A 21,218-nucleotide genomic window follows, 5' to 3' on the forward strand; every position below is an offset into this window, starting at 1 on the left:
GGACCAATCGATAAGTGCAAATTAATGCAGCCGGGAAAAGGCGATCCAAAAAAACTCCACACAGAATAATGGGCTCTGGTTTGACTGTTACCACTCAAGAAAGGAGGCCCGCCTCTCGAGGCATGGGCCGTATAACTGGGCAGACGTGCGGCAGGCAAGAGGGAGGGGGGAGGGGGGCACAGCCTAGGTGCGGAGAGGGGCGGACAATGGGATTAGGGGCCAGTTCAAACCTGGGCATGAGCCAATGAGACAAGGAAGGCGGCGTCTCTGAGCTCGGGTACTTAGAGGTAGGGCGGGGTGGGGGGAGCACATTTGCAGCCTGGAAGCGAGAGCAACCCTCCCACCACCCCACAGCGCAAGGGGATACTGGGATTGGGGGGATAAGTTGTCACAGCCATAACAAAAGGAACAGCGGGTGCCCTCACCGGAGCATAAGGGGATGTGTCGCTGCAGAGAGGGGAAGTTTTTGGTGTTGGGGGAGGGGGAAGGGGAGGAGCACAGCACCAAGGACTTTGCATAGGGGGAAAGCGGGGGCATGGATATAACTAAGCATGGCGGAGACCGAGATAATGGCCGGTCTGGGGGTGGCCCAATGAAGGCCTGGCATAAGCAATAACCGCGGCCCGCAAGGCCAGGGGTGGGAGGAGGCGGCAGAATACTGCACGGAGCGGCAGTAGCCACGGAGGCGTTCACGGAGCGGGATGCCAGTGGCGGGTGTTCCCCTTCACGGAGCGGAAGGCGGGATTGGCATTCACGGAGCGGGGTGCCAACGGTATACCACCTTCACGGAGCGGAAGGATGGAGGGCTGCCGTCTCCAAAAAAGCATTGGGGTAGGAAGAACAAGCAAGGTACCGGTGAGGGCGTGGCATTTAGCTAATGCCAATTGTTTAAGCTGCTGCAATATAAAGTAATAAGGTTATAATGTTAAATGCTGGCTGTGGCCGTTTCTTCCACTTAATAAAACTTATCTTGGCTTACCTACTCTGTCGCGTGGTCAAGGGTGGGAGGGGCGGTCGTCCGTGAGCTACGGCGTGCCAGAGTTAAGGTCTTGGAATCATTGGGGATAGTTCCCTAAAACTAGGCAGAAATAAAAAAAAAAAAAAAAGCCTCAAGCAACGTTAAGAATTATTAAGGAAGTAATTTGAATGATGTGAATGTGTAGCACTCAATAACTATGTCATTGTGTCCCTTGGGTCGTCGGAATGACGATTTCAATGTGGTTGGTTGCCGTTTGGTCACATATTCGTATGGGCCTGCGCTTGGCAGGGAATCTTTTTTAAACTGTCCGCGTTAGGACACAGATGGCACCCGCTTTCCGCCCACAAGTTTTGCACCAATTCACAAATGGAAAGCGCACGTGGGCTTTCACTTTGTCGCTCGCCATGGGCACGAGGTGCGAGTGGCCATGCACACCTACTCTTTTGTCTGCCAGTAGAGTTTTGCCAGAAACATAGGCACGAAGATTTGAAAATTCAGTTGAAGGTGTATAGCTATCCAATCTTGACCTAAGCTTGTCCCCTGCAGCACCTCCTCTCAATGCAGCTAGATATTTGCATTCCTGTTTCACAGCACGCCAAATTTTAGTTGTTTTAGTTTTCAGCCAGCCAATTCAGGTGGGTAAAATGCTCTGTTCCCATGTGAAATTGCTTTGAAAATGGATCTCAATGTGTTTGATGTTTCTTCTCATATTTACTGCTAATGCCTGTTTTTAATGCTTGCATTGTGCCGCAGAAATTCCTTCTGGAGTTATTAATGCTGTATGCACTGGCAACATGCCTAGACAGGGGCAGATTGGCCTATCGGGGCTTTGGGTATGCCCCAGTGGGCCAGTCAGTCCAACCACGTGGTTGGTGTTGGTCACAGCGGCCCAATGCCCGCGGAGCTACTGTGCTCAACACCAACCCGCAGCAGCTTTTGTCTCCTCTCAAGAACATAAGAACTTGCCATACTGGTTCATCAAGCCCAGCATCCTTTTACCAACAGTGGCCAAACCAGGCTACAAGAACCTGGCAATTACCCAAACACCAAGATCATCCCATGCTACTGATTCCATAGCAGAGGCCATTCCCTAAGTCAGCTTGATTAATAGCAGTTAATGGACTTCTCCTCCAAGAACTTATCCAATCCTTTTTTAAACCCAGCTACACTAAGGGCTGGATTTTCAAAAGGTTACACTCGCCGGGCCTATCTTGAAAAGGCCCGGTGACGCACGTAAAGCCCCGGGAAGCATGTAAGTCCCGGGGCTTTACAAAAGGGGGGAGGGGCGGGCAGGGCCAGAGGTCTCCGCATGGCTGCTGGGCCGGGGATCATGTGCCGGAGGTCGGCCGGTGTGCACAACTTACTTCAGCCCCAGGCTGAAGTAAGTTTTAAAACAAACAAAAAAAAAGAAATCAACAAAGGTAGGGAGGAAAGGGCGGGGGAGGTAGGGGAAGGGAAGGTGGGGTAGGGACGGAATGGGAGATGGCAGCGCGGTTCCGAGCAGGCTCGGCGCGCGCAAGGTAGCTCGCTCACATGTAGGCCACATGCGCATGTTATAAAATCTACCCCTAACTGCACTAACCACATCCTCTGGCAACAAATTATAGAACTTAATTGTGCTTTGAGTGAAAAAGAATTTTCTCCGATTAGTCTTAAATGTGCTACTTGCTAACTTCATGGAGTGCCCCCTAGTCCTTCTATTATCCGAAAGTGTAAATAACAGATTTACATCTACCCATTCTAGACCTCTCATGATCTTAAAGACCTCTATCATATCCCTCCTCAGCCGTCTCTTCTTCAAACTGAACAGCCCTAACCTCTTTAGCATTTTCTCATAGGGGAACTGTTTCATCCCTTTTATCATTTTGGTTGCCCTTCTCTGTACCTTCTCCAGTGCAACTATCTTTTTTGAGATGCGGTGACCAGAATTGTACACAGTATTCAAGATGCGGTCTCACCATGGAGCGGAAATAGAGGCATTATGACATTTTCTGTTTTATTAACCATTCCTTTCCTAATAATTCCTAACATTCTGTTTGCTTTTTTCACTGCTGCAGCACACTGAGCTGACGACTTCAATGTATTATTCACTATGATGCCTAGACCTTTTTCCTGGGTGGTAGCTCCTAATATGGAACCTACCATCGTGTAACTTCTGCATGGGTTATTTTCCCCTATATGCATCACCATGCACTTTCCACATTAAATTTTATCTGCCATTTGGATGCCCAATCTTCCAGTCTCGCAAGGTCCACCTGCAAGACTGGAAGATTGAGCCTTAATGTTGTGTGCAATGGCCATGTGTAGGGACTGTTCTCTCCTCAATCAGCACAGGACACGTCCCCCCCACCCTCACGCAGCACTGCGATGGCAGGAAACAGTCCGTCCGCTTCCCCTCACATCCTGCCTCTCTCTCTCTGTTCCTTGCTGGCAGGATGAAGAATACAACTGCGGGCCAGCGGTGGAGCTGAAAAAAGGAGCTGCTCAACTGAGCACCGCCGCTAGAGCTCAGGCCAGCAGGTCCAAAGACCGAAGCTGCAGGCTGCTACCAGAGTCCAGGCCGGCAGGGTTGTAAAAACAGCTATAGACCGTTGGCAGAGCCCAGAAAAGAAGTTTCTCAGCAGAGGGAGGCCGACAGGGCCAAAGTCAGGAGCTGCAGTCCAGTAGGGCTGAAGGAAAAGAAAAAGGAGAAAGATGTTGGCGGCATGGTGCAACAAAATAAACTAAAGCACAATTGTGAGAGGGAGGTGTGTGTTTGAGTGTGCATGTGCGAGTGAGAGGGAGCATGCATCAGTCTCTCTGTGTGCGGGAGAGAGGAGCATGCTTCTTTCAGAGAGGGAACATGCTTCTGTCTGTGTATGAGAGAGGGAGCATGCTTGTCTGTCTGTGTGTGTGTGAGAGAGGGAGGGAAGAGAAAGTTGTACATCCACCTCTTGTCTGCTAATCCATGACAATCTTAGGAAAATTGGGAATCGAACATTCTCAGGAATGGAGAGCATGAGATTTTTTTTTTATCCATGTTTTATAATTATTGGGTGTTATTTGATGTGTCTTCCAAACACCAAAAACATCTCAAAACAGTGAACTAAAAAAAATTGGAGTTTTAAAATATTGGATTTTCACCTGTTTTGAAATATTTGTTCTTTTTTTTTTAGTATATTTCATGGTTTTATTATTTGATGTTTTGTGAGGAATGCTAATACTCTGATTTTCATATACAGTGTCTGGCTTGTTGTGGCTTCCTGTTCAGTTTTTGTCTGCACATTTCTATTTATATTTTATGGTGACTAGAAGCAGAAGTTTCCAGCTGTTGGATATTTTTATCCTTAGTTATTTAATGTGTCTGTTGTTTTGAAATATTTTATTGGTGTTTGGGAAATATTTTTAAAATTTCCAAATTAGTTTTTATTTATTGGATGTTCTATCATCAGCTGTCTTGAAATATTTGTTCATTTCTTTTAGTATGGTTTTACTATTATATTTCTTGATTTTATTGTTTGAAGTTTTATGAGGAATGATTATATTTCTCTTTATCCATTGTTGCCCTGCATATTGAGTCTGGCTTGTTATGGTTTTCAGTTCTATTCATACTTTATGGTCTCTTTATTCTGTATTTATTTATTTATTTATTTATTTATTAACTTTTATCTACCGACATTCGTGCAGCACATCATGCCGGTTTACAAAGAACTCAGGTGGGCGATACAATAAAACAATAAAACAATGTACAAAGAATAAAATAAAGTAACAAAAACATAACAATATAACCTTAGAACAAAATACTATTTCTTACGAAAAGGACACATTAACCGATCGTGATCAAAAAGGATAAATTAAGCAGTAGAGGGGGATGTTGTTTCTTCTAGGGTATCCATGGGTGGTGTGAGGGGAAGCGGGGTAACATAGGGAGGGGTGGAGAAAGTTCGAGCAGGGGGGGCTGGGAGAGATTAAATTTGGTTTGTGTCAGGATAGGCCTGTCGAAATAGCCATGTTTTGACTCCTTTCTTGAAAATTTTCAGGGATGTCTCTTGGCGTAGGAGGGTGGGGAGGGAGTTCCAGAGGTTGGGGCCAGCGACGGAAAAGGCTCTCTCTCTGGTGTGAGTAGAATGTGCTGCCTTTAGAGATGGGGTGTGTAGAGTGCCTGCATGGGTTGTTCTTGTGGGACGGTCGGAGGAACGGTAACGAGGCATTTCGTCTAGCCAGGTGTGATTATGTTTGTGTAGGGAATTGTGAAGGATGGTGAGGGTTTTGTATTGTGAGCGGAAGGAGATAGGTAACCAATGTAGGTCTTTTAGTATGGGGGTGATGTGGTCTCTTTTTTGTGTGCCTGTTATGATTCTAGCCATGGAGTTTTGCAGAATTTGGAGGGGTTTGATGGTGGCGGCGGGGAGTCCTAGTAATAGGGAATTGCAATAGTCTATTTTTGTGAGCATTGTGGTCTGTACGACTGTGCGGAAATCGTGGGTGTGGAGTAGGGGTTTGAGTTTTTTTATGATGTTAAGTTTATAGAAACCCCCCTTTAGTAGATTTTTGATGTGGGGTTTGAAACTTAGGTGTTGGTCTATGTAGACTCCCAGATCTCTTACAAACTGGGTCTGAGGGGTGGCTGTGGTTGTATTTTGAGGAGTGTTCTGTTGCATGGGGAGAGTGAAATGTTCAGGCTGCTTAGAGATGACGAGTAATTCTGTTTTTGACGAGTTTAGAGCAAGATGGAGTTCGGATAGTGAGGCGCTTATGGTGGCGAGGCAAGATTCCCAGCGTTGCAGAGGTTCTTTTATGGATCCCTGAAACGGGATGAGAATCTGCACGTCATCTGCATACAGGAAGAATTTCAGGCCTAGTTTGGAGAGGAGGTGGCAAAGGGGTATGAGATAAATATTAAATAGGGTGGAGGATAAGGATGATCCTTGGGGTACGCCTTGCGTGATAGGTATGTGTGAGGATTCGTGCTTGTCGATTTTAACTAGATACTCTCTGTGTGTGAGGTAGGAGGAGAGCCATGAGAGGGCTGTGTCGGCGATGCCTATTTCTGTTAGGCGGGTCATTAGTATCTGATGGTTGACAGTGTCGTAAGCAGCTGAGATGTCTAGTAGGGCGAGTATGTACGAGTTTCCATGGTCCATACCTTTAAGTATGGTGTCTGTCATGGCTAGTAGTAAGGTTTCGGTGCTTCGGTCTTTGCGGAAACCGAACTGTTGAGTGTGGAGGACATTGTGGTCTTCTAAAAACTCCGTTAGTTGTTTGTTAATAACCCTCTCTAGGACTTTGGATAAGAATGGGAGATTGGAAATTGGACGGTAATTGGCAGGGTCTGTGGGGTCGAGGGTGGGGTTTTTTCAGGAGGGGCTTGACTATGGCCAGTTTGAGTGGGTCTGGGACACTGCCTGCAGTAATAGAGCAGTTGATAAAGTCCTTAATATGTTTGGTGATGGCGGGGGGTGATGGAGAGGAGGGTTTTTGAAGGAATGGTGTCTGAAGAGTGTGTGGATGGTTTCATCTTTTTTAGTATAGTTTTCTACTTCTATGTTGGTGGTGAGGTCAAATGTTTTAAGGGTGATCTTTTTGTCATTGGGAGTGGGGGGGGGGGGGGGTAGTGTTGTCTGGGAAGCGGAGTAGAATATTGTCGATTTTATTCTTGAAGTATAGGGCTAGTTCTTCACATTTTTTGTTGGAGGTAGTATCGTTGAGAGTTGGTGAATTGGGATTGGTGAGTTCTGAGACATATGTGAATAAGGCGTTTGCATTAAATTGGTAGTCGTGGATCTTTGTCGCGTGGAAATCACGCTTGGCTTGGGTAATTGCATGACGGTATGCGTGTAAAGTGTTGTTATAGGTGGCTTTAAGTGTAGCCGTTGGTTGTTTGCGCCAGGCGCGTTCTTTGGCTCTTAGTTCTTGTTTCAAGGTTTTTAACTTGGCGGAGAACCAAGGTTTCCTTTTCTCCTGTTGTGTAGAGGGTATTTCTTTGTGGATAATGGGGCATAGATCATTGGCTATGGTCGTAGTGAGATTGTTCCAGGAGTGTAGTGCGGTGTCTGGATTGGTGAGATCAATGTTGTTAGCTATTTTGTTGAAAGCTAGGGTGAGCTCTTCCGTACTACAGTGTTTACGGAAAGAGATGGTTTTATGGTGTTTTTGTGTGGAAGGTGTGAGGGGTTTGGTTTCAAGGATTGTATTAATGAGGAAATGGTCAGACCATGGTACTGGGGTGATTACGGGTGGGGTGGCAATGGTTATTTTAGAGTTCACAAATATTAGATCGAGTGTGTGGCCTGCTTTGTGTGTGGGTTCGGTGATGATTTGATTGAAATCTAGGACTTTAAGGGTGTCCAGTAGAGTCTCGCAGGCGGGGGGTGGTGGGGTGGGTATCTACATGGAGGTTGAAATCCCCTAGTATAATGGTAGGAAGATCTGTTTTGATGTTGACGGTGAAGTATTCCGTGATGGGTGAGGGATCTTTTTCAATAAGGCCTGGGGGGGCATATACTAAGCAGATTTGTAGGGATTTGGATGCAAATAGTGCGATTTCAATTTTGGGGTGGCGGTTGAGTAGTTTGGAGTTTGAGGTTAAGTCTTTTCTTGGCTGCCAAGAGTAGACCACCTCCTTTCTTTTTCGGCCTTGGTATGGAGAGGAGGTCGTATGACTTTGTGGGGAGCTGGTTTAGGAAAACCTGGTCGGTATTTTTAACCAGGATTCGGTAATGGCACAAAGGTCGGGGTTGTCGTCTGTAAGCAGATCATTTAGTATAGTTCCTTTTTTTGTATGGATTGGGCATTGAAGAGAGTAATGGCTAATGTTGTTAAACCTAGGAGTTGTGAGAAAGGAGGGGTCATGATTGGTATGAGGGATTTGCGAGGAATGGGTGGGTGGGGGGGTGTTGTAGGGGGTTTGCGTAGTAGCGGGCAGTGCCGTCTTGGGATGGGGAGTAGACACATGGTTCTAGTATAGTGAGGGGACTTGGGTGGTGGGGACTAATGGAGAATAAAACTGGGTGGAGACTGTGGTGATATCTGGCTTAGTAGGGAGTGCGTGTCGAGTATACCTCACATAGCGCAGATAGGTTGCATAGGGCAAGGAGGTTGTAATGAGATATTGGGTACACTGACAGGTATGTTATACTCGAAGGCTGCGTGATGTGAATCAGTGGTGTGGAGGAGTGTGGAGTGTGGAGGAGGAGTGTGGAGGAGGGAAGTTGTCTAGGGTGAGCAGTTTCCTGCTCACCTGTCAGTTTCCTGTCAGTTTCCTGCCTGTGTCAGATGGAGATGAGGTATTCTGTTACAGGGAGTTTCTGTGCTAGGACCTATAGCAGCATGGCTTGTGCTATTTTTCCTAACAGGAAGTGTATTGATGATTTAGGGTCGGCTGTAATAGTTGCAGTGTTACCTTTTCTCAGATAGGGTTGTTACTATTTGAGTGTTGGCAGTTAGTGCCTTTTTGGTATGGGTTTACTAGATTGCAATTGTGATTATTTTACTCATGGCTTTCTGAGTGCCAAGCCCAAGCCCAAGCCCACACTTGGTGTGTGTTACAATAGGCCTAATGCTATGAGTTCCAAGTGTCTTTTTATTTTTTTGCAGGGTTTTCTGGTTGGCACCACAGCAGTGTATGTAATAGAGTAAGCATTTGGCAATATTTTTACTTTATTAGACATGCATAATTTTTAATTGGGTGTGCGGAGGGTGGGGCAAGGCTGAGAGGTCTTCCTAGGGTGCCTGATGCCCTAGCTGCACTCACTGTACTGGCTCCATGTGAGAAAGCAGAATTCCATCTGGGGTTGTGCTGTCGAAGGCCGGGCTCCCCCCAGTAGTGATGCACATAATCTTGGCCAGGGCTGAATCTTTCTTGTCTTAATCCCTTGGGAAAGCTGGAAGTATGGATCTCGTCTGGGACCCCTCCTCCCCAGGAGTAGGGAGGCAGAGCAGAGCCTATGGCAGTGCTTCCCATCCAGTGTACCTGAAGATCTGATCAGATGTGCCATGGAAAAGTCACCATTGCCTGATGCTCTGATCCAGCGCACCACCTGGGCTCTGCTTTCAGCACCGGTGGCTCTTAAACTAATGGGAATTCCTTGCTGAAAATGTGTAATCATGCATGCTTCTTCTAGCTACAGCACGAGCCCCAGAGTGTGCTAATTAATGGGCAGCACACAGGGCAAAGATAGTTGGCAACCATTTTGTGCAGTACACACAGTGCACACAGCCCCTCATCTTCCCCGACTGAGTCCTTCAAGCCTCTTTCTTAAGTCTCAGGCCACATAAGACAGGGAGAGTGTGCACTGGATGTGATTCATTTTGATTGCTGGGAGCAGCAGCAATGGAGCTCTATCAGCCACATGCGGCAGCCAAGGTAACTAACTGAGCCGGTTGCTCACACCACACCACTTACTCCCTTCTTCCTTGGGAGCGGACACTCTGACAGGTTGTCTTTGCTCCCTCTCTTCTGTTTTGGAAGAGAGATTGGTGAGGCTTTCAGTGCTTCCCTAGCGCTTTTGGCCATATAAGTCCTCTCCATGTTCACACTGGCTGGTGTATCACATAACATTTTTGTTAATGTAGGTTTGTTTTAGCTATGAAAAAGTTAGGAAACACTTACCTGGGGAACCATAAAAGCAGCAGACTCTGTATAGCACACAGTCAATTAGAATTGGCTGGAGTGGGGGGAGGCCCTGAGAAGTGGAGGCAAGTGATTGTAATAGAAAGGGAGGAGGTGAACCAGAAGGAGGTGCCTGTGCAGTGTTGGTGAGGCTTGGCTGAGCTATGAGCTGGGCAGCTGGCTGTGGAGCCAGTGAGTTTCCTGGAGAGTGAAAGGGCCAAGAAGGGGCTGCTGCAGGCTGAGGAAGGGATGGAAACAAGCATCAACTTTTACATAATGACGCAGCACTGCTGCGGCAGGTAGCAGTCACTGAATGAGCACATGAGCAGCAGCACAACAGCAAATGTCTTTGTCTGTGTGTTTGTCTTTGTCTATGTCTGATTGTTTATATCTGAGTTACTGGCTGGCAGTATGGTTGTCTCATTACTTGGCAACTGGTTCAAGAACATTTTTGGTTGGCAAAAAAACTTTAACACTAGACCAAGAATCCAGGATATTTGAGAGATGTAATCAAACTTGGAGTGGGGAGCCTGATCGATCGCAGGGATAGAAGTGAGACTGCAGCTTAGTTTGTTCACTCCTGGGCTAGGATGTGCTGTACTTAGTTTTTTAGGAAAAAAATGAAATTTATGTTGGGAGATTGTTTTGTATTAATTCTGCCAGGCTCCAGGTAATGTGATGGTACCTCTCAACAACTGGATTGGTGGGCTTTTGGGAGCTATTGAAGCACATGCTGCACAGCATATAAGTGAGTCAAGGGGGGGGGGGGGGGGGGAAACTGGGAACAGGAGGGAAGAAGGGAAATATGACCACCAGGGATCACGGAGGAGGGAGGACGATATGTGGATGTGATATTAAACAGAAAAGTTATTTAGAGGGACACACAGACAGGCATGGAGATCTCATTGGCTGCCTTTCCATTGAAAAGTAGGCTATTGTTTTGCATGTTCAAAAATCTAAATGATCTAGCTTCTGTCATTTTCTGTTTGTATTTGTAAGAATCATAAAAGAAAATAATAAAGTATAAAAGAAAAGCAGGCTAAAAGAGGGTCTGTTTTCAGAGGAGGCATGTTTCAAAACTTTTTATGTGGGTAAACACCTGTTTACCTATGTCAAAAGACCCTTTGAAAATTGCTACTCCTTGCCACTGAGGGTAAAAGTATGCTTGTGAACTGCATGCATAAATTACTTTTAACTGCAGGAGAAAAGAGAAGCAGGACTAGGTTGGGGGTGCATGCAGAGATTTAATTTTGAAACCCTCATGCATACTTGCACCGGTTTCGAAAAAATCCCCCAATCTGAAATTTTCCTGCAATCCGCCCCTGTGTCTAGATGCGCCTGGAAGTTCTTTTTAAATTGTCTTGGTCTCAATGTATTATTTGGTACTAGAGGATCTTATCTTTCTCTATATGGTCCACAGAACAGTCGCTTGGTACTGACACTTCTATCAGCAATGCTGTCCTTGTGCTTCTCTTCTTTACTATCTCTTTTTCTTGCATCAAGCTTTTTATCTGTGCGTAAAAAAAACCCGGGTGATCACAACTTCATCCTCTACAACAGTGGTCCGTGAGACCATCCCAGTGGGTCCTTCAGAAGGAATGCAAGAAAGTTTATCTAGGGAAAAACTGAGAGGGCTGCTGCAGCCTGTGATTAGTAGAGCGAGAGTGGGGCCTATTATGGCCCTAAAAACTTCACCCCACATTGCTGCAGATGAGAATAGCCAAGGAAGGGCTGTTGGCACCCATCAGAAGCCTCAACCCACACTGCTGCATGTTTAGCAGAGTTGGGGAAGAGAGGGATTGACTGCAGCCCTCTAGAATTATAAACCTCAGTACTGTACTTCATGAAGATGTGGGGCAGAAAAGGGCTGATTGTGGCTGGCATAACTTTTTCAGCCTCTGCAGCACACTGAGGAAAGCAGAGGAAAGCTGGGTTATCACAGCAATGAGAAATGTTTCCCACTACCGCCACTGGCCTGACAGAGGAGAGATGCACCAGAAATGTGAGAATGGCTGAAAGTAAGAAAGGAAAATGGGGCTGAAGTTGACAGTATGAGGGGAAAGACAGGGTACAGAAGGAAAGAGACAGGAATGAAGAAAGAAATGGAGGATAAAGAAGACAGGAATGAAGAAAGAACTGGAGCCAGGAATCCAAGATTGACCTGGTTAAGGGGGCGTGAGAGGAGAGGACCCCCCAGGAATTACACTGAACAGAGGCAGAGAGAAGGGGGGGGGGGGGGGGGGGGGGAAACTGGGAACAGGAGGGAAGAAGGGAAATATGACCACCAGGGATCACGGAGGAGGGAGGACGATATGTGGATGTGATATTAAACAGAAAAGTTATTTAGAGGGACACACAGACAGGCATGGAGATCTCATTGGCTGCCTTTCCATTGAAAAGTAGGCTATTGTTTTGCATGTTCAAAAATCTAAATGATCTAGCTTCTGTCATTTTCTGTTTGTATTTGTAAGAATCATAAAAGAAAATAATAAAGTATAAAAGAAAAGCAGGCTAAAAGAGGGTCTGTTTTCAGAGGAGGCACGTTTCAAAACTTTTTATGTGGGTGAACACCTGTTTACCTATGTCAAAAGACCCTTTGAAAATTGCTACTCCTTGCCACTGAGGGTAAAAGTATGCTTGTGAACTGCATGCATAAATTACTTTTAACTGCAGGAGAAAAGAGAAGCAGGACTAGGTTGGGGGTGCATGCAGAGATTTAATTTTGAAACCCTCATGCATACTTGCACCTGCTTCAAAAGCAGCTGAAACGTATGCAGGAACAAAAAGTACCGGCTTTCCTCCGCTGGCCCGAGTTTTCAAAAGGAAACGCTACAGGCAGTTTACCTTTGAAAATTGGATTACAGGACTGCAGGGATCAGTGCTAATGTTCTGCCGGGTCATGCCAAGTTGCCAACCTGGAACTTTAACTTGCTTCCTTTTCCCCACTGCAGCTGGACTGGAAGGTTGAATGGCTTTAACCTTCAATTAGGAGGGCAATATTTACATAGCGCTGGAAACTGCTCTCCCTTCGTATTCCGTTTAGATCAAAGTTTTATACATTATGATTGATTCTGGATTGCATATCATTTCTTTTGTTATGGCATGAAAAAAGTTAGATAAGTGTGTGTGTCTGTTGGGGGGTCCCTGCAACTTTTTGAAGTTGAAAAGATCGGGAACCCCCTGCTCCTCAAATCTCTCGGGGTGTGAACCCAGTGCTTTCCTGGTACAGTTTACACAATTTACAGTAGATGAGCTATGCCACCTCATTATGCCTTTCTATATCCAGGCCTTCTGACATCAACAATGTCAGAAGGCCTGGATATAGCAACAAGGCGTATAAATCATTTCTAGCTCTGTTTTACAGAATCTGCATGTATCTGTTTTACTGGGGATTTTCTCTATGCTGTCTGTTAACCATCTGGTCTGTTTTCCACTATCCTGTGCTGCACTTATCAGTTTCTCACTTTGAAATTTATGCTCAGCAAATCCTGGGACATGTTTTGATTCATGTGGGGTTTCTGAAGCAACTCATTTCCCACTATATTTGTGATCTTGCCAACTGGTTTTCCTTGTTCGATGGTCAGATTCTTTAAAGAGTTTTCTCTATTGTTGTGCATACTCAGGTTCTTCTTTTCCCTCATGCGTTGATAGATTCTCACTCATTCCTTTCACTTGCCAAAACGGTTTTCCAAACTTAAACTGAGTTTAGCCATTTTCTTTTGTACTTCAACACTTTTTGAGTATTAGGATCTCTTGATGCTGTTAGGTATGCTTGAAAGCCTATAACAGCAACTCTATAATCTATTTCTATAAGGCGCATACTGCCTTCAACTCTTGGAACGTATAATCTTGGCATACACTAATTCTTGATGGGCATGGAGAAGGTTTTTTGTTCTTACATCCAGCTGTTTAAGATCTGTATCAGGACAGTCACATATTCCAAAACTAAAGGAGAGTGCAGGAATTACAAGTTGGTTGATAGCTTGTATCTTATTTTGTGCTGAAAAGGTGCTTTTCAAAATCAAATTTCAAGCTCCTTTACTGGTCTTGTGTAACTTTTTATTTAAATCATAGATGGCACATACAACAGGCATTATAATGACTACCAAATCACAGAACGTTATAAAAGTTTCAATATGGGCCCCAAATCGAATCGTACAGTTGAGTCTGATCATGCAACATGTAAGTCAGTTTTCCCAGTAACGCTGCGGCATGCATTTGCGTCTTCCAGTCCCCTAAGGTGGGAACGGATTTCCATTTCCAAGCAATGACAAAATGGGCGATATGTAACATCTGCTGCACCAACATTCTACAATATCTGCTCACCCGAGGTGCTCTCCACAAGCCCAGGAGGCAAAGTGCCGGAGAGAGAGAGGACAGGCTGTAATCTGTGTGATTAAACGGCCCACCCTCTGCCAAAAAGGTAGCGATCCAAGGGTAATTCCACCAGACGTGTAAATACGGCCCAGGGAGACCACAACCTTGCCAACACAAGGGCGAGGAACTGAGAGAAAACTTGGAGGAAAAAAAAAGAGGGTACCGATAAGTGTACATAATGAGACGGACTAGAAGCTCTGTCCATTTGGCACAGAGGATTTATGCGCACTCTGCCATATCCTGATCCATTCCTTAGGAGACATAGAAAATCCCAAATCTGCCTCCCATTGTTGTTCAACCTTCAGCACTGAGTGAAGGCCCAGTCCAGCAGACAGCCTGATACAAAACAGAGTAAGTCTTCCTTTTAGCTGAGCCCTCCGCCAACACCCTCTCCAAGGTGGTAGGAATGGACCATCGCCAGCCCTCCCTCTCTGTCCTCAAATGTTCCTGTTTCAGTCTCTCATAATAAGTGCGAGAGCAGTCGGAAATGTCAAACTCATCTTGAAGAGCAGTAAAGGATAACAACTGCTCCCTGCCATACATAATCGCTCAGACATCTTAGATTGGCTTCCCACCATTGCTTAGCCGCACTACTAAAGGTGTGGATCATGAGGGCAGGATTTTTCTGAAGGGGGAAGAATGCCAGAGGCCCAAAGTGAATAATATGCAGCCTCCTACCAACCGCTTTTCCATATCTTGAAAGTGCATGCTATTAGGGGACAATTTTGACATGCCTTGATCCTTTACTGGTCTTTTCCCCTCAGTAACTTGTGCTGAATTGTTACACTTTTTTCTATCCCTAGATATTTATACTGTATAAGGCTTCTTGCTAAACCTCTTTCATGCTATAGTCCTCAAAGAAATATTTTCAGTTTTGCTTAAAGTTCCCTTACAAAGGGGGTATACCTTAGCACATTCGTCCAGGTCAAATGTCATCCGGATGTCATCTGAGAAGGTCTTCACTTCTCCAAGTTGTTTTATTAAATAATGAGCACAGGAGCTGGAAAGCTTTTCTGTGATAAGCTTTATGTTTATTACAAATCAGATGCACTACACATTTCCCCCATGGAAAAAACTAGGAAACAGCCTTTAGCATATCTGGCCCTAAGAGACTTTCAGAAGAAATCACTTGCAGTCATAGCATTCTTGGTCTGCCCAGTCTCTGATTCTGATCTGTGAAAACAAGTGGTTTGGAATCTGCTCTCCAGTTATCCAGATGACAATGTTTTACAAAATGTTTGCACCTGGACTGGGATCTGGGTGAGGATTAGCTTTGCTGTTACTACTCTGCTTCCTTTCATGTCTCAGCAACCTGCTTGGAGGTAAATGTTCCCAGCCAAAGGAAGTCAAGACTCTTGCAAACAGTAAGCACTGCTTCCAGTGCATCAAAAATAATATGTAAGAAGTTTGCTTGATAATCAGGTGAGTGATCAGAAGCAAAGGCTTGCCCGAGCTTTCACACACCCACAACCCACTGCTATTTAGGATTGCAGTGATACAAATGTACATGGTAATCAAGGCTCCGGTCACCGAAACCAAATGCATTGCATACAAATAGTAGCCAAGTCATCTGACCCTTTTCTCCTCCCCCTTTCCATTTATTCATGCTCTACACAAGGCATGCACATTCATCAAGGATTTACCAACACTGCTCCCTCTGAAATGCCCTTGGGAATGTGTTTAACTAGGCTAACTTGTCCAGAACAACCACCAGCCTCAGGATCTGGGATTCCTCACAGCTTGGTTTTTTTTGCCAATCCACTCTCTTTTCCATTTCTAAGGAATGTTTTCATTACTGTGCTCTGCACTTGCCTCCATTTCTGTGGAACCTTTTCTGGGTGACTTTCAACTGCATGTCGGCAGAAAATGTGAGGCACCTGCAAAATGAGCTCATGCCCTGCAGGCTGCAACCAGCTGTCTGCCTCCCCTGTCAATGCTGAATCATGTTTTCATCAAAATTTCCACTAAAATGACATAAATGTAAAAAAGCACCTACAAGTTCACAAACTTCCAACTTTAACAACTAGCTTCACATTATATTATGGAAATCAGTGAGAAAGGTTAGTTGATCCTCAAGCTTTTTAATATATGCCATTACAGAATTTTTTCATAGAATCATAGCAAAATATAACCAGAAGAGACATACAGAGATCATCATATAGTAACTGCACTTGTTGCGTTTGATCAGGAATGTAACAAATTCAATAAATAACTCTCTAGTTTAGTACTTTGCCTTATGGAATCTGGCTTAGTACCTAAACTGTCCATACAGATGCATATCTACCCTACTCTTAAATCTTCGTTAATGTGTTCTAGTGCTTAAACTATACAATTAAAAAAATCAAAACATTAATAGACTCACATTTCACCTTTAAAATTACAAAACCTAAGTTTAAGAACCAAAAGTGTAGCCATTTAGGGTCCCATGCACTAAGGGCCTAATTTTCAAAAGCATGTACACCAGTGATCCCCAAACCTGTCCTGGAGGGCCACCAGCCAGTCGGGTTTTTGGGATATCCTCAATGAATATGCATGAGAGAAAATTTGCATGCACTGCCTCCATAACATGTAAATTTTCTCTCATGCATATTCATTGAGGATATCCCAAAAACCCGACTGGCTGGTGGCCCTCCAGGACAGGTTTGGGGACCACTGATGTACACACTTAAAACTGGATTTTTGATGTGTAATGCACTTTACCCATGTAAGTGGGCTTTTGAAAATTACTACAATATATGCCAGTGATGGTGAACTCCAGTCCTCAAGTGCCACAAACAGACCAGGTTTTCAGAATAACCACAATGAATATGCATGAGACAGATTTGCATAGAATGCCATTCATCGTGGATATCCTGAAAACCTGGCCTACTTGTGGCACTCGAGGACTGGAGTTCGCTATCACTGATATATACCATTGAATTGTCAATAGGTTTTCAAAATTGCTACAATAGTATATTATATTTACATGCATAACTCCTTTGAAAATTCACCTGTAAGCATTTTTCCAATACACACAAACAAGCCAATGCAATAAGATGTGCTCAGCGGAACACACAGTTTTACCCAAGCTGTACTTTATCTGCAGAAAACAAAACAAAACAGGGATTTGTGCCTAGACACAGATTAAAAACCTATCAAATGCTCATGCTGGTAGGGCATAAATAAAAGATTTTTTTTTTAATTTTATTATTCGTAAGACACTAGCTACCTGTCTACAAAAGTCATCTTCAAATTGAATAATATTTAACAAAAAATCCAAACGGCCACCAAGAAAAAATCTAGCAGCACCTGAGTAACAAACCTCATCCCCAGATTGCACAAGTCTCATGATGGCAGGTAGGAAGGTCTTTCTCCAAGCCAAGATCCAGCCAGGACCTCTTCAAAGGACAGCACACCCAACGCAGCTGCCAATTCCACACCTGGAAGATCTGCAGCTCTCAGCCCCAAATATATTTTATGTGGAGAAAACCATGCTTACTTTACAATGTTATTGCTGAGTTTATTGTATTCCCATTGCTTATGAACACAAAAATGTTTTGCATGCAATTCTTTTATGTGCACAGAACATGTTTGTGGGCATAAATCATATCCGAGAGCCTCCCCCCCCCCCTCCCAATATAATGTGAATTCAGTCTGTGCAGAGCACATACTTTTACGCTGGTTTATGTGCTCATTTTTGTGTATGTGCACATTTTAACTCCTGATGCATAAGCATAACATTGGCTTACTGCATCAGGAGTTTAAAAAAAAAGAGCTTGTGCATTAAGAAACTGTATGCTGAATTTCGGCACAGTTTTAATGCTCAGCTTTTGAAACTGGCTTGAAAATGGGGGGGGGAGAAAGAGACCCTTTAGTTCAAAGACTTCAAATGGCTTGAGCAACAAAGGTGTTTAACAATGCAATAAACACCAAGCCAGAATCGTCGGAAAAACCTGTTCGGCAACATTTCAGCATAACTGCCCTGAAAAGATAGGAAAATCTATAGATGAAGGGCATCTTCTCCCCTCCATTCCCACAGCTCTTCTCCTTGGGCTTTCTTTCCCTTGTAACTCCACAAGTGTGGGTGTGGGTAGGGGGTTGTGGGACAAGGGAGGTGGAGTGGGGAGGGTCTAACAGGGTATAAGAGGCAGGGGTGAACAGTCAGTCCGCCCTTTACCTCTTCTTTGCTGTTGAAAACCTACCTTCCCTCCATCAGGGTGGTAACATGTTAAGTGTAATGTGGAGTGCGTTGTATCGCTTTCACACAGCTGAAGGGGGGGGGGGGGGAGTAGCAGAGTGCCCAAGCTAATGATGCAGTAGATGCTATGGGGAAGCGAAGGGACTGCTACAATTGCATGGGGGCCAGCCGGCCTTTACTGAGAGAGCTGGCACCACAGGCTGAGAAAGTGAAGTGGTAGGGGGGTATCACCACTAGCTGGCTTATGGTTGTGTGGTGGACAACACCCTGGAAACCAAAGGGGTGACTAGTTGGCCAAGGATACACAGCCCGAAGAAAATGGTCCAGCTGGCTCCATGGCAGGCAAAAGAAGGTATGGCCTAGCTGAGCCATGGCTCACCAGGCCAAATGGTGTATATTAATATTAGATTGGTTGGATACAACTCAGTTGTGTTGTAAACACTACAATAAAGCTACAGCCATGTCTTTTACTACTTAAAATGGTGTTAGCTCAATGAGTTGTATTGTATTTCTGGGGTTTAGAGGGAGGGATCAGGAGGAGGGGGGGGGGGGAGGGGAAACATCCCAACTGCCTATGTTAATCAGTCATTCCCTTCACCTTATCAATCAATAATGGTATATTCTGACACAAAAAAGGGTTCAGTTAGCCTCCAATATAAGCTGAAGTATTTTTCTACATATTTCTTCTGAATGTACATGCCATCTTAACTATGTAGTAATCTCAATGTTCCCAGGGAAGCAGGATCTCATAGGGGAAGACAACATATTTTTCCTTGTTTAAATAAAGGTGTCAGAGAACGCCACTTTTTTTTTTTTTTTGCCCTTGGCTTCCTCCTCACACTACCATGATTCACCCACACTGGCAGCAAAATCTAATCAAGCACAGCTCCACCTTCTAAGATAGAACATTCTGCAAGAGATGCTCTTTCCCAAGTGCAGGAAACAAGCAACAGCCTCTCCCTAAGAGATCCAGCAGACGATAAGTGATGCGATTTAAGATGAAATTTCATTTTTTCCACTGCTTTTAGCCATGTTATAGTCATCAATTAGCTTTGGCTTTTGAGAACGCTTTCCAAAAACGTTTCTAGAGGTTTTGATATCTGCTTTTGAATTTCAAGCTTGTTATCTTCTCACTATAGGCACGTGTACTTCACCACTGTTACACAGAGGTCTAGCAAGTCACCATCACTACCCACAGTCACTATAGGAGTCTTTCCCAGTACCATATCCAGAAACCTTTCCATAAGCCACAATCAGCTGTTGGTGGACATGGCGACCGTCAGGCAGGGCAGGGCAGCGCAGGAAGAAGTGGCAAAGACTAGACCTTATTTCTAGTAAGAACAAGACAACACGACACAACACAAGGGGCTCTAAACCAAAAAAGGACTAGCAACTCTACTGCTAGACAACTATTCTGAGCCCAAAAGAAGCTTTTTCAGCTCCAACCTCTTTCACCTGCACTCTATAAAAAAAACAAAACAAAAAACAGCATGACAGCAGCTCTTCTAGATCTGTATACCCGATTCTTAGCAGGTCCAAAAGGATACAACGATCCCAGGGCAAACGACAACGGCGCCACTCCCACCTCATGAGACCCTCGGGCACTTTCTCAGTCCACCGCCCGCACCCGAGACGTCCTCTCAGTATACCCAGCAGACATCCAGCGATCCCCTCCTGCGGAGCGGAGGGACCAGCCAGCCCCAGGACCTGGCATCCCACAACTTCATGGCTTCTTTCTCGGGTTCGCTCACGCGCCCATCAACTTTCTCTCTCCCCCCAGAGCAGTCTGAGAAAGTCGCCTTACCTCGTGCACCCTCGCCCCCGGGAGCAGGGAAATAGCCTCGCACGGAACCGGCTGCAGCCCACCTTGGGCTGCCTCCCGCGGGGCCGCGGCCGGAGCCCTCGCCGGACACGCGCCCGACCCGCACGTCCTTGTTTTGTCTCCGCGGGATTGATAGCAAAGGCTGCCTGACAGGTACCGGAAATGACGCTCCCAGCTGACGGCTGCGGCTCCTTCACACACCTCTCCGGCCGCCGCTTGCTATTGGCTGCCTTTGTTTCCCTCGCCTTTCCTCGTGAGTGGCGGCTGCAGCCCTCGCAAAAGAGCGGGGAGGGGCTGTGCTGGGAGTTGTGACGTGTTAGCTCTGCCAATGCCGCTCGCGCGGTGGGGGAGTGCTAGGGGGGGCGGGGCAACAGGCCGAGACGTTTAAAAGCCCCGAGGCTCGCGGCCACGTGCGTGCGCGTCTCTTCCTTAGCTGCCACGTGATCTTTCCCGCCCCTCCCGAGAGTTTTGGAGCAGAGGCTGGGCTGGAGGGAGTTTTCCAGGGCGTCCAATCGTGCGGCGACAGGAGCAGGAAGCTTGGCAGCGGCTCCCTGAATGAAAGGCAGATTAACAGCCAAAATGTTGTCAGTAAAATCGGGGAAGTGGGGAGTCACACTGTGTGAAGCCCTGCTGTCACCCATCGGACTCTTCTATTGTTGGCTTCTATGGCTTAAAACGAAACCTTCAGGCTTTCATGTTCTATGCCAGGGAGAGTACCTGCAGCCACAGGTCATATCAGGACAGATCACTGCGGGGACTGGAGCTAGTCTGTCAGGGAAAGGAAAGGCGGATTTTGTACATATGTGCGAGAAACACACATCTTCTGTTTGAAGCACGGTTTACTATTTGTTGTCAAACATTTGCGCAAGCAATAAGCAGCCGTTTAGTCATTAAAGATATGGCCTAAAGGGGTAAATGTTCAAAGGCTTAGGTGCCTTTTAACTGAGTAAAACTAGAAATAACCTACTTAAAGCTGCCAAAGATGGTTAAGTGCATTCCATCATATGCATACTTTTGACCTTGTAGAAAAGAGGCATTCTAGGGCCAGTTTGGAGGGCATTATGTATTATACTTACCAAAACTACCCGGCGTTTCTTCGGTTGGCTGGTGCATAACTCATTTAAATGTTAAAATCACACAGTAGTGAAAAGTCAAATATTGTTTCAAGTCATTAACTTATTAATAAAAAGCATATTAAAAGAGAATCTCTCCCTAAACTACATTGACAGTCTTGTTGTCTGGCAGCCATAGTATATTTGATTTCTCCCATTGA

The 21,218-nt window shown here is 45.3% G+C and overlaps 1 protein-coding gene across 7 annotated transcripts in view; it reads right to left on the reverse strand.

Annotated features, from left to right (window-relative positions):
* The window catches only part of PPARA (peroxisome proliferator activated receptor alpha), a 159,824-nt gene extending 139,677 nt beyond the window's left edge, over nucleotides 1–20,147 (reverse strand). For 4 of the 7 annotated variants that reach the window (XR_003856442.1, XR_003856443.1, XM_029600045.1 and 1 more), the window contains exon 1: nucleotides 19,928–20,147. The gene's annotated coding sequence lies outside the window, so the exon portion shown is untranslated. The remainder of the gene's footprint in view (nucleotides 1–19,927) is intronic. The other 3 variants (XR_003856444.1, XM_029600047.1, XM_029600048.1) reach the window with 1 other exon arrangement.
* Nucleotides 20,148–21,218: the final 1,071 nt, after the last annotated feature.

This window comes from Rhinatrema bivittatum, chromosome 4 (assembly GCF_901001135.1).
Source record: "Rhinatrema bivittatum chromosome 4, aRhiBiv1.1, whole genome shotgun sequence".
Lineage (NCBI taxonomy): Eukaryota > Metazoa > Chordata > Amphibia > Gymnophiona > Rhinatrematidae > Rhinatrema > Rhinatrema bivittatum.